This window comes from Dinoponera quadriceps, unplaced genomic scaffold (assembly GCF_001313825.1).
Source record: "Dinoponera quadriceps isolate SergipeBrazil2010 unplaced genomic scaffold, ASM131382v1 scaffold71, whole genome shotgun sequence".
In the NCBI taxonomy this organism is placed as follows: Eukaryota; Metazoa; Arthropoda; class Insecta; order Hymenoptera; family Formicidae; genus Dinoponera; species Dinoponera quadriceps.
In genome coordinates, this window is record NW_014554274.1 from 251,151 (window position 1) to 260,928 (window position 9,778).

Sequence of the window (9,778 nt, forward strand, 5' to 3'; positions counted from 1 at the left end):
TGGGGGGGGGGGGGGGGGAGGACTAAATAAGAGCAGTCGAAAGGAGAAGCTCTCGCGTGACATGAAAATGTAAAGCGGATGAAGACCGCGAATCATCATCGGCGGTGATGGAATTAATCGTCTATCGATTCGCCTGCGCTCCGCCGCCGAGGTTGGCGTGCGCGCCGCTCGTGAATCATGTATTCATTTTTCGCCCGACCAGCGCGAGGAGCTCGCGTCAACGTGATTCCGGGGCGAGCGAATCGTTGAATTTCATTGTTAGATCTTCGTACTTCTCGCTCGAGAACGAAGACGAAGCACCGGCGGTAAAAGAGGCCATCGGCAGCTAAAACGGATCCCCAATTCAATTAGCGCGATCCGCTGGAACAGACGCTGGAAAATGGTGTAGATACCGACGTAAAAAGCGCATTCCGGCGAAAATACATAATCGATAGTGATATCTCGAAAAATTATTCGCTTTCCTTCATTTATATTCGCTTAGATTTGCGCCATGGGAACACGCATTATTGATTTTGCGCACGTCTCGTGTCAGGATTTCTGTCGTCTCTCTCTCTCTCTCTCTCTTCGCGTGATCCATAGAAACTTGAGACTTCAGTCAGCATATGCGGTGAGGTATACTGAAAGGACTCAACATATAATCCGCGTGAATTCTATTACTCCGATGAGAACCAGTTGTCGGCCGCAGACGTTTCAGCATCGGGGACGCGCTCTTTCCCGCCGTCTTTCTTTCTCCTGGGTGTATCTCGCTCTCCCAGGAAATTTCGAGTCCGTTTCTGCGGCTTCGCTGCATGCTACGTTTTAATGTGTGCGCGTACTTTCCGATTGACATTTTAAATAGAATTTCACCGCAGGATGCGCACGTAACGCACACAGACATACGCACCGGCGTGCGTACATATACACCGTCAGAAGCCATCAAAGCTCGGCCACCGTAATGACGCATTGTCAGCGGCGTGTTAACACCTCGTAAACTTGAACGCGAATCCGACACTCGCCGAGAACGGCGAATGAGAAGCCCGAGCCGTGCCTTCGCGAAGTTTGCAAATTCTTCCCCGTCCAATTATTCACTCACGTTACATTACACCGTTCGTGTTAGTTACTACAATGAAATTGCAGTTATTCTCGTCACGGAATGAGATAGGTTCGTTCGCGCGCTGCTTTTCTCATCCGCGCGCTCAAAATAGACCCTTCGGCTCGCGATATGCGCGGATCACTCGGAGGCGAGGTAACTCGCGTGTACGAAAAGTGAAATTCCCACAATCGTCGAGGTAACCTCGCGCGTCGTCTACGGCTGTTCTTCGTTCCGCCGTCCCTTCGCGGTTTCGCTTCGTTCTTCACGTCGTTGCTCCTTCATTTCCTCGGGAAATCACGGAACCGTTTCAGAAAAACATATCGTCGTCGTTTTCGACAACATCGACGAGGAGGGATGACGTTCGTTTAAAGTTAAAGACGCATGCGAAGGGTAGTTTCAGCGGAATGGACGTTTATGATGGAAAAAAGAATACAGCAGCGACGTAATAGGCGCGATCCCGGGATTAAGAATCTCTCCTCTCTCTCTCTCTCTCGATTATCGCGATATCCTTCCTCGCTTGCTGCAACTCGAACTCGTTACAGCCTGTCGGCTTCGTAAATTTCGTTAACGCCGGCTACCCCGCATTCTCCGGCCTTAACGAGCGTCCACGCGCTCGTTAGTATCCCTAAGGCCTCCGCTTAGGTACACCCTGTAAGTTAGCCGGGACTTGCTGCGCTCGCTAATTCGTAAGCGGCTACTCTCATTCGTCGAGAGGATGCAGCTCGCTCTCGTGGAACGAGGTGATGCATCCTTCCCCAGGAGCGCATTCAGCGTCTCGTCGACGCGCGCGAATTCGCGCTGGTGTCCTCGCGAACGATTGTTTAATCCTTACTGACTTACGTACTCGTGTCCCCATCTTCATTTTTATTTTATCTCAATGCTTGTGTATTAATTAGGTATCGTCGGAATTAATGTTCCGTCACGATGGTGTTCCCGTAATATTCCAGAACGAGCCTGTTATATACGCAACATAATTAAGCGTCGCGTAACACGCGGCCGCATCCCTCATGGCAGCGGATCAATTTGCATAATTTACACCTTCACGCCCGAGTTGACTAATTTCGCCGATTTTTATCTCGCTCCTAGGAAGAATTTATTTTTTAATTTGCGTCTCGCACACGCATCCGCGTATTTAATGCCGCGATCATTCACGCCGTGTGTGAGGCCGAGTGATGCATACGAAGGCTGGGAAACGCTTCTCGCCGCCAATTACGGATCCGCATCCGTTCGAAAGGCGATTTTTTCCACGACTCTTCAGATCAGACATTTTTTCAGCCGGCGGTAGCAGCTTTCGGGGAAGAATCTGAACACGCGGATGTCTACTTTGAAGTGTCCGTTCGTCTCATTGACCAGACGATACCCCGACAGGACGGCCGTTCGGACAGGAGGCTGCGTCCCTGTTACCCGCGCGTACATATCGATTTCTCAAGTATCGAGCTACCCGGCAGCATTAGCATGGCAAAGAAGGCGCCAATTTGGGCCTGATAAGCGGCCTGCTGCGCGAAGCAGGATAGGACACTATTCTATCGATTGTTACGAGCCGCTCTTGTTCCCGCCCTCTCTCTATTACAGCTTTCAATATATCCGCGCCGCGCTTTCCCGCTTAATGTATTATTTTTCGGTCTAAAGGCGAACGAGCGCGCGTTATCCCCGACAGGACGGGATCGAATTCGCAAAAATGACGAGGCAACGAGAGAGAACGGAGAGAGAGAGGGAGGGCGAGAAGGAGTGGGAGGGTTTCGCTGCTTATACAATTAATCGAGGAGCGTATTCCGCTCCTGATGTATAGATAGAATTCTCCCTTAATTAGTTTCCCTTCGCACATAAATTACGGAAGAATTAAATCTTACAAATCATTAATCCGACTCCGAGGCTCCTTCTCCCCCTCCCCCTTCTTCTGACACTCGAGCCGAACGGGCATAATGTGTAATTAAATTATTATTAATTAGACATTTAGATAGCGCGCGAGAGACGGACAAATTGCCCCGGCGGTTTGATAAGGGCCAGATACATCGGGCCGGGGAATCGCGGCGGCGCATCGCAATAATGAAACATTATTGCCCGACGCTGTGCGCGCGCGCGTCACAAGACACACTTCGTGTGTACCGAGATAAATTACGGCGGAATCCACAATGGAGCCCTTATCAGATTCGTCGTTGGGGATGCGCCGTCGCTCGTTCGCGTAATTATGAGGAAACTTCTGTTCCGCCCGCGCCCGAAAACGGAGAATCGTCGTCCGCCGTGCATTCCGCCGGCGTTCGCAGTTTTAAGTAAGGCGGCGGCAAATTGGGCCGGATCGCGGGGGCAATAATACGGCGCGCCGCGGGCGCTAAATTTCGTGGGATCACGCGAGAAGACCACTCTCGGGCGTTATACCTCGCGCAGGAAATCACCGGAGGTGCATCTATCAGACTTATCTGACGGCGCGGAGTTGGCGTACCCCGGCTCGGTACCTCCGTCGAGGTACGAGGCCTGACAATCTTATTTATGGCTCGCAACGAGAAACAGACAGCCACGATCAGCGAAACGATTCGATTCGAAGCGATATCGTTTAATCGATCGCGCTCGCGCGGTCGTCTAGCGTCCGGCTGAAACCGTGTTGTGTTCTTTTTTCCCCCTTGTCTTCTCTTCTTCTTCTTCTTCTTCTTCTTATTCAGATAAAATGATGATAGGATATTGCTCGCGGTTTGATAGCCGCCGGGATACTTTCGCTAGACTTCGCGTTTGAATACGGGGCTGGAGCGATCGGACGGCTAAATAAGACGCCGGTGAATAAATCGTTTAAAACCGTGCATCGCCCGGTGAACAATAATCGAGGTCTCAACGTGAGGCGATTCGCGCGTGTCGAGGAGGGAAGAGGAGAGAAAACGCGGCCGAAATGTGAATCGAACCGAGAAATCATCCAAACGGGAAGGGATGTTCTCCATCTCTTCAAAATAGTCTTCTTTCTAGTAATCTCGTCCCTATCAAAGATCGCTTCGAATAAATTATATATATATATATTTTTTTTTCCAAAAATTGCTATTCAAGAGCCATTAGATAAAAGATTAATTTCTTTTTATAGAAACCAAGAAACCACCGAAAGAAGAAGAGGACATTTTCATTCGTTGCCTCTTGAAAGTAGTCTCGTCTCTATCGAATCGTTTCGAATCAATTTTCATTTCCATGAAATAATCTTCCGATGCTTAAGAGCTATTAGACGAAAAACCAATTTCTTCTCATTTCGCGCAGCGTATCTTCGTGTGACCGACGAGAAGCCGACAGGCGAGCGCACCTACACCCCGACGTTCCCTCGCCAGAGCCGTTTCGCGTCTCGCGAGGACCCCGCGCTATCGCGTTTTCGCGCGGGACAGAAGCACCGCCGATTTACTGCCGCGCGGTCGTACATCAGCGGCGGTCTCTACGACGGAATCTCGCCGGAAGATAATCCAAGAAACCTCGGGGGTACTCCACCTTCCTTCCTTCGCAGCCTGGCGCGCCCGGGGGACGAGATCCGCGGCCGAGGAACGTAACTTCCGCGGGTTTCGCTATCTCGGCACTCCACACCTCTACTTTATTGGACGGTATACACACGGCGGTCGAACACGGCACACGCGGGGAGGGGGAGGGATACACACGGTGGCACGTTAAGTGAGCGGATACGTGACTCTCTCTCTCTTTTTCTTTCTCTCTTTCTTCCTCCCCACTTCCCCCCTCTCTCTCTCTCTCTCTCTCTCTCATATGTAGTGTGCCACTCGGAATACGTACGTGCGTGGCGGCTACGAGGAAGGGTGGTGGTGTATCGGCGCGGTCCGCATCCGGCGAACTCCGCCCCTGTAGGCCCCGTATCGCGCGATAACTCGATTACCCGCGATAACCGAGTATTTATTAGCTCGCGAGATTTCATTTTGATATCCGCCCTCTCCTCCCCCCTCCCTTCGTCCTCTTCGACCATTCTCGCGCTCCTATCTGTTTCTCTCGCTTCTATTCGGCGCTCGCGCGTTCTTCGTTCTTTACCGAGTACGGTAAAAAGAAAGAGGATCGATCTTTCGCATTGACATCTTCCGTAAATTACGCGTAAAAATTGGGAGTTAATTATTAGATATTCTCTCTCTCTCTCTCTCGTCTCGCTGTTGATTCTCACCTGTGTCATGACGACGACTGCGAAACACTTGAATGGGAATGCGAAGTGACGATTTTGGCAAATATACGTCAAAAAGTTTGATTCGATTTTTTTAGTCAAGATTGATTTTATCTCATTTAATGAAAACAAATTATTCATCAGCTAAGTGATCGCCGAACTTGATTCCTCGCCAACGTTCTCATAGCATTCGTATATTTTTACCATAGAAAATGGCCGATTTACCGCCAAGGAAGACATTAAATCTCGAACAGAACGTTTTCAATTGACCCGATATATCATGCTTTCTATTCTCTTTCTTTTATCTCTTTTATCTCTTTCTCTCATCTCGCCCGTTTTCACCATTGTTTACCACGGATTACTTACGTTTTCACTTTTTCCGCGCTGCGCCGCCACCGAGAGCCCGTCTCGATGCTCGACTCGTCGATCGAGGATTATTTCGTATTCGAAATTAAATCGGATTCTTTTAACAAGGGCGGGTGCGAGTGCACGGGGGAGGGAGGGGGGGGAGGACGATCGACCGAGATATACGTATGTATCGAATTACGAGCGGATTATCGTCGGCCGAGGATCAACGGGTTGCCGGGGCCGCACGATAATTATTTCTGCGTTAGCCATAATTATTGCCGGGATGGCAATTAATTCTTGCCGGAGCGGCAATTAATTTATTGCGGCTTGATTAATTACCGCATGGTAGGCGGGCGAGACAGTTTGCTGTTGCGGCTGATTGCCCTTTCGCTGCGCAATAAGGTCCAATCGGGACGACCGCCTCTTTTTCGGAAAGAATCGCGAGAGACCTCGAGAGATCCCCTCAACGTTCACGCACCGTCGCCGGTCGGATCTGAAAATTCCGAAAGTATCGCGGGAATCGTTCCGCCGCACTGCACCGTGATGAATATGCGTCCCCGCATCTTTAAGTGATCGGTCTTGCTCAGTCGACGTTTCATCGACCGATAAAATGTAGCGCGCGAGTCTTTATACGATTTTATGCAACGAGTGCCCTAAATTCGCCCGTCTATAGGCACATTCATCATCCATCGCGCCATCTGCTGCAAATAATTAAAGCGGAAGCTCTTCACGAACTCTCTCGTCTCTTCGTTGCGCCAGACGGCGAATTAAGAACCGGTCGTTCGTCGATTGTCGCGTGCTTTTTTTTTTCTCTCTCTCTCTCTCTCTCTCTCGCGTTATCGTAGGGATCGTACGATAAATGACGGTCGCGTCTCGTTTTGCGGATGAGATATAGCGTGGAATTTTCACTTTTCACCGTGGGCTCCTCATCTCCGGCGATCGAACAGCATCCGACCGACGCCGGGCGGATCCGTCTCGCAAGACGAATGCGCTATCTGAGGAACACAACTCGTCTCATTTCGTCCGCGCTTTGTGCCACCGACAATTTCTCGAGATCGGCCAGGTAGATTTTCGCCTGCGTCGCGACGGCTTCTAGATTTTCGGTGTCGGTAAGCGCGCATCTTGGGAATAACTTGAAAGATGATGGATTCGTGGATTTGACTCGAAATGAGAGGGATGTGGGTCTTTAGCGATGCAAAAATATAAATTGAACGACGCGAATTAGTAAATTTAATAACGCGTTATACACTCACGGAGGATCTAAATTAAAGGATCTTAACAGAGGATTTCTTAACCTTCAATTAGGTAATATATTATACGCGACAATTCAATAAGTATTTTTCTTCGATTTCTCGTGAATGATTTATGTCGTTTAAAAGTGTAGACTTTCCCTTTTAATTTGTGTGTCTGCCAGTTGAGTTGTGATTTTTTTTTACTGAATTATTTAGTATTAAAGCAAAGGGCGTATTTTCTTCTTTGATCGCTCACAAAAGGTAAACCAATCAGGGTACAATGTTTATCAACAAATGAGTAGAAAGTTTAAAAAAATCTGCTCTTTAAGATCCATTTAACACATTTTGAACGTAAATAATTTCTTAATTTGGAAATTCATCTGAAAATGTGAGTGAAAATTGAATAACTTCTATTTTATATTTAATTCAATATATCTTAGCGGAGAGCCACATCAACGTTAAGATCATAATATGAATGAAAAGTAGACACTTCAAACTGCAAAATGCTTTTCGAACCATTCCATTATTGTTGTTTCTACCAAAGTTATAGCTCATTGAATTTTATATAAGTTTGAAATAATAGTTTACTTGACTAAGTACTTGCCAAGTACTTGCTACTTGATAGTAGAAAGTGCGACCGACTTGTCGTTGAGTCGTATCACGACTTCGTTCTTTAATAGGGCGGTGGCGGCTCATAGCGGAGACTATGGAATTAACGAAAACCACTTAGCTGAGACTCGAACCTTTTTTACCGACCTCCGAGACTCAAACCTCAATTTTACAAACAGGCGAACAGGTTAATTAAGACATCGTTAGATGGCGATAGGAAGTCCATTAGCCAACTTCCACCGAGTTTGGCAAATCGTTAATATTCCATAATTTAATTGCAAAGCCCCTGTTATGAGTCGTCGGTGTTTTTAATGAAAAATTAAGCATGTAATACGACTCAGCGACAGGTAAGAAATACTTTTTATCTTCAAGTAGCACGATTTAAGTAGGGAGTAAGGAGATTTAAGTACTACACAGGTGTCTTTTTATTTTCAAATTTTACAACTTAGATTTCAGCGAGCCGTAACTTCGGTAAAAATAACGATAACGGGGTGATTTAGGAAGCGCTTTGCAGCTTGAGGCTTTTGCTTTTTAGGCATACTGAGTTCACGACGCTGTTGTGGCTTTTCTAAGGCTCTGATGTTCACTGCCAGTACTGAAAATTGATAGTTCAGGTTTCGATACGTATATTATAAATTTTCGGTACTGCCAGTGAACATCGAAACGCAGCCTATGGCATATCGGATTAAATAAAAAACGACGACGTAACGATGGATCATGTCATAGCGAAAAATTGAACAAGGACAGGCTTCGAAGGATAGAACACGATATCAGAACACAATCTTCTTCTATTATTTATTAGAAACCTTGACACACTCGAGCTTAGTCATAAATATCATGCGTCATGTTACAACACTATATTTACACATAATTAATCGAGCAATTGTGAATCCTGACACTTGGCTTGTCACTCGAGAGGGACGGAAGGGAAAGGCACGGGGGTTTCGGGATCAGTGTGGAGCAATGTGAAAACGGAGTTGCTACAATATTAAATGTAAATACGAACGTATATGCGTAACGTGTACGTGTATGTGTGCGTGTTGGGGTGTGTGCAGGGGAACAACCAGGAGGGGAAATTAATATTTCACAATGGTGGCGAAAGATCGCGCGCGAGGTCGGCGAGATCCTGAATAAATATTACGACGAGTACAAACTGAGCTACGACTCTTTGGCTCGCCCCACTCATATACACGGGGTGGTCTAGTAAAATATTATTTAATCCTCGCTGGCTGTACTCGCCCGATGCGGTTTCGTGTGATTTTTCCGGTTATTCTTCTCGTTTCATTTCTCCACTGCTCGGACCAGGGCCCGTTCTGTCGACTCTACGCATGTCGTATGTATGTATATATGTATAAGTATAAACCTACGGTGTATATCCGTTTGTTATATAATGATATTCGATTAAACCTTAACGCATCATTCGCGCGAACATTCAGGAACGGTGACCCGGGCCGCTAATTCATCGGGCGATATAATTTTCATTCTTCCTCGCTAGGGTCGCTATGGATCGCTGAGTAAGTATTCGATTACGATCTAAAGGGATTCCCGCCTCGTTTGATTTCCCAGAGATTCTCCTTGCGAACACATCGTTATCCCAAAATATCAATCTTCGTTTGACAAATTTCGCCGCAAATCCTTGGCCGTGTGTTCGAGCCGCACGTTTTCATCCGAAATCTTCGTTCGCCTGTGCACCGCTAACTAGCAAATTAACCATCTCCATCTTCACCCCGATCGTTCCAAGTATTGCCGAACAATCGAGCCGTTGGCGAGACTGGCGCAATTTTATTCCCACGTTCCTGAACGTGGCGAGTAATGCCGTAGAGAGAGATACACATATAAGTACTGAATCTCATCAGCGGCGATTAAGCGCCGTCACTGACGGTTGCGCTCGTTTTGATCTCCGGACGTGCCGCTTGCGGGACCGAAATAAGCGATTATCGGAAAGAGGAAGGGGGAGAAGGGGGAACACCGCGTCGTCCGTCGGTGTACAGTCGTCGGCGAAAGAGTCGCGGAGCACTCTTCAATTCGATGAGTTCCAATTGAAGAAACAGTGTTCTCGCGGGCTTATTATTTCGTCGGTCGCGCGCAATCGGCAGCGAGATCGTGGCAATATCGGCGATTTCTACCTCTACTTATCGATGAGCGATAAGACGCTACGAAGAAGGGACACGTCGCACTCGTCGCGACGCGACATGCACACATCGTTAGTGACGAGCGGGGATGTGTCGATCGACGTTACGGCGAGTAAGAGAAGCGAGGCTGAGTGAATATAGCGGAGCGAATATTATTTATAACATAAAAAAAAGCATTTGCGCGCGCGCACACGAGAGGATGAGGAGGAATCCGCGGGATTCACTTCGTTATCCGCGCGGGCCTGAATTATCAACGACGGTCGAA